Source organism: Vigna unguiculata, chromosome 1, assembly GCF_004118075.2.
Source record: "Vigna unguiculata cultivar IT97K-499-35 chromosome 1, ASM411807v1, whole genome shotgun sequence".
In the NCBI taxonomy this organism is placed as follows: domain Eukaryota; kingdom Viridiplantae; phylum Streptophyta; class Magnoliopsida; order Fabales; family Fabaceae; genus Vigna; species Vigna unguiculata.
Genome location: NC_040279.1, coordinates 6,012,949 through 6,017,456, shown reverse-complemented (window position 1 = coordinate 6,017,456; position 4,508 = coordinate 6,012,949). Strand labels below are relative to the sequence as shown.

Below are 4,508 nucleotides of genomic sequence, written 5' to 3'. Positions count from 1 at the left end.
GTTAGATGTAGCCACGAAACTCTTGTGTAAATGCAAATGTTTTGATTATATATATGACTCTTTCATTAATTGCTAGTCTTCTTGTTTCTTCACTTAATGCTTGCATTGGTTTAGCCATCCATTGCATGATTTTTGGTTCATTGGGTGTGGAAATATCTTTTGAAAACTTGATTTGAAATAAGAAAACTCAATGGAGCTTGTACCTAGGAATGGGGCTTGATCCATTGGTTGTCTTAAACCCTAGTACATAAAGCAAATTTACTTATTAAGAGTTCAAGGAATTGACTTTTAATAAGGAAATATAGGCTCAATCCATTAAGGAATTAGGGTTTGAGTAAATTTGTGGGTTGGCATTAACATATTAATGAAGAGGATGTCAAGTTGTAGTTGCATGAGAGCATAGTTGGTGAATTCTAACCCCGACAATATCAACTCATATCATTTCTAATCTTTTCCATTCACTAAGTGCCTTTAACTTTCAAAGTTCAATTTTACTTGTTTATGAAATATTTACTTTCTTGCATACAAAAACCCAAATTATGGATTTATTCATTAGTTTAAATTAGTCACTAATTACGCAATTATTTAATATACTCGAGTCTCTTGGGAAACGATATCCCGGCCTTATCGGTTACTACTTGCGCGACTTGGTACACTTGCCAAATTCTTAACAACAGGACATGCCAATTTTCCACTTGTAGTCCAACCTGATAACATAGCATAAGCAGGCAAGTCATTAATAGTCCAAAGTAATGCAACATGTGCCTGGAAAAATTCTTTATTAGAAGCATCGTAAGTTTCAAACCCTTTCTCCCAAAACTCCTTCAACTTGTCAATAAGAGGTTCCAAATAAACATCAATACTACTTTTAGGGGAAGAAGGACCAGGAATTAGTAGTGACAACATCAAGTAAGGTTGTTTCATACAATCCCATGGAGCTAAATTATATGTCATCAGAACTACAGGCCAAATACTATGTCCTTTGGCCATCATCTTAAATGGAGTAAATCCATCACTTGCTAACCCAGGCCTCACATTTTGAGGATCTGATGCAAAGTTAGGATGGAGAGAATCAAAGGTTTTCCAAGCAAGTGAATCAGCTGGATGTCTTAGCTTTCCATCTTTGGTGCGGCCTTCATCATGCCATTTCATTGATTTAGTAGTTTTTGATGACATGAATAACCTTTTGATCCTTTTTTTTAAAGGAAAGTACCTCAAAACTTTGGCTGGAATTAGAAGTAAAGCTACCTTAGAAGAAACTTTTCTTCTAAATCTTTGATGTTTCATTTCTTTATATCTAGAAGCATGACATTTAGGACATCTAACTTCATTCTCATACTCCTTTCGAAATAAGACACAATCATTAGGACAAGCATCAATTTTTTCATAACTAAAACCTAAGTCCTTAATGATCAACTTGCAATCTTGATATGATGATGGCAAACAAGAGTTTTCAGGAAGTAACTCTTCTAAAAATTTTAGCAACATATCAAATGACACATTGCTTCATCCATGGAGATTCTTAATATGTAGCAATCGAACAATGATTGATAATTTGGAGAAATTTTTACATCCAGGATAAACTTCTTGGTGAGCATCACGTATTAACTTGGAAAACCTAGTTATTTTAGTGTCAAACTCACCATTATCTTCATCTATAGTGTCATCAAAATCATTTTCTCCTAAATTTGGGGGGCATCATGATCGTTTCCTCTAACAAAGTATCCAAATCATTATGCATACGAAATTTCTCTCGTTCATCATTGTACATCTTATTTGAAGAGCCACATTCTCCATGAAAAACCCACTTTGTATAGTTTCTATCAAATCCAACACACATTAAATGCTCATGCACTTCCTTTCGACTACCCCAACTACAATTGTTACACTCCTTGCAAGGACATAAAATTTGATTTCCTTGAGCACTATTCTCAAATGCGAAATTTAGAAAAAAATCCAATCCATCCAAATACCTAGTAGAAGATCTAGGTGCTACCATCCAGTTTTTATCCATGTTTATATATTCTTAGATTGCCCCTATGGCTTGAATCCATCAATTACCTAAATCAAAACGATACGAAAATAAAACTGAGAAGGTTATATACAAACATCGTTTAGGTAAAGCTCGTGGTTTAACAAATTTGTAGAAGCTAAAGATAATATAGAAAAAGATACAACAATTGAACAAAACAGAAGTAATAGGTGAATAAAGAGAAAAGTTTAACTTTTGTAATGTATCTATCAAACGGCTAATAAAGAGAAGAAAAAAAAACGAAGGATGTAATAATGTTTACATATCCAAAAGAAAACGGATAATACAAACATCATGAGGGATGAAGGATTAACAAAACATTCATAGCAAAACATTCATTTGTCTTATATCATTCCCTTAATTTTCTTTAAAGTATGTGATTGTGAAGATATCAGATGCAAACATGGTTGAGTAAACAGGGCATTGGACAGTCCATAAACTAAGAAAATCACACTACAACAATTTATAGTTTAGACCACACTAAAATAGACAACGGCTAAATAAATGTAGCCTAAACATATAATAAACAACATTTTTATAAATGATGTACAAATATCATGAAAGTCCATGATTATATAATTGTTGCTTTAAACTATGTGGGCAAAACTAGTAAAAATGTGGTCTAAAAACACAGGTAAGGTATAAAATCAACATGTAAAATTGTTGTTTATTGTGAGAATTTTAAGCAACGGTTTTAAAAATATTGTCATACTAAAAACCGTTGTCTATTACCTATAGCTACACTCACCTATACCACGCCTAAAAAATTGTGGTCTAATCTTTAGACCACGGTTTTTATAATTTATATCATAATTTTATGTTGTTGTCTAAAGTGATTTTTGTTGTAGTGTCAAATAGGTGTAACGAGACTCTATCAGCTTATGCAGTTATAGCAGTGAGAGCATAATTTAGGAAAACTCGAAAATCTCAATGGATGTTATATTCATATAAGGATTACCTTGTACCAAGTCAATGGTTGATTTATAGGTAAATCAGATTTTGAATTCCACTGTCCAGAACTTCCACTTGATGGACCTAAATCTTCATATTTAAGGCCAACCTGAATTTACAAAAATACAGATGGTGTAGTTTGTCTATGCATGACTTCATTAAAGAAAGGAAAACTGAAGTTCAATTTACTAGTTCAACTGTATTTGTTCAGTTAATTGAACAAAACTCAAAATGGGAAAGAAAATAATTGGCTTTAGTTAAGCTGAGACTAACCTGATATGTCCACTGTTGGGAGGAGAGATCAATTGTGCTTCCATTCTTCAAACCTTTCAATATACTGGACCAGTAATCCCCGCACCCCATGTGTCAAAAAATGCTCCATAGTTCTGATGGTAAAGTGAAAGGATGTGAGGAAGGATTAACAAGCCAATGCATATATAAACCAATATTGCCTCAGCCTTCTATTCTTATATACAACATAAGAAGTAAAGCCAAACCTGAAGTCCCACTGTTAAACTCAGGAGATCAATTATGTTCTTCCTAGCCACTAGTTTGATGGGGATGTCTACTGCAACCTTAGCTTTGTTACTGTTGCCAGTTCCACTCCCTGAAAAAGTTGTCCATAATGTCACATATAAGTATTATTGGATAGATCAAGGAATATTTTGCGATGTAGTGAAATAAAAACATTGTCATTAGATGTCGTTGCTTTTAATTTTATTTTACCTACAAGCTTTCCATTTATGAAAGCATGTAGAGCATGACCAAGGGAATCAATGTGAAGGACAGTTTGAGAACCAGCATCATCTTCAATATCAATAATGTAGAAAAATACTGCAGAAAACGGATAATACAAACATCATGAGGGATGAAGGATTAACAAAACATTCATAGCATAACCATAACCATAAGTTTTCCTAGAGAAAGCTAGGGAAGGGAATAATGAGACAAAATAGAAGATGATACCTTATAACGATGGTAATGGTCATCAACAATGTCACCATTACTTCCATCAGTGACAGTTCCTGAAATGTACAACCATATATACCATTGGATTTTTTTCCCAATATAAACGATAAATGTTTTAGAAAATAATGAGTAAGAAATGTGAACCTGGCTTGTGAGAGAAAACATCCCAGTTATATAGCCCCTTTCCATCAGCCAAGTAAGTTCCTTCAATCTGCGAAATCGTTCATTGTTTGGCAAAATCACTAGAGAAAATAAGAAGAATAACCAATCACAATGTTTCACAGAGAAAGAACCTGGTACGAAGAAGATGCAGTTCCGAAAAGAAAGTTTGGTGGAAATGGAGATGAAGATGAATCCTCTTTGAGAGACAAACCTAACCTTCTAATGTATGAAATGGAGAAGAAACCTAACCTTTTTGTGGAAGCTATGCAAAAATCTAACTTCCTTCTAATCCGAGCTCCAATGCAGTGGTGAGGCGCGGTGCTAGAGCGTTGATGTGGAGCGTAGGGTTTAGAACAAAGAACGAAGAGAAAGAGGGAAAAGAAAAAAAAAGTAG

At 33.9% G+C, this 4,508-nt stretch overlaps 1 long non-coding RNA gene across 1 annotated transcript; it reads right to left on the bottom strand.

Moving 5' to 3' along the window:
* Window positions 1-677: 677 nt before the first annotated feature.
* Window positions 678-4,127, bottom strand: LOC114173617. The gene is made up of 3 exons (XR_003602529.1): window positions 4,097-4,127; window positions 3,950-4,008; window positions 678-707 (listed from the first exon to the last, which is right to left on the bottom strand). It is a non-coding gene; the product is annotated as an uncharacterized LOC114173617 (long non-coding RNA).
* Window positions 4,128-4,508: the final 381 nt, after the last annotated feature.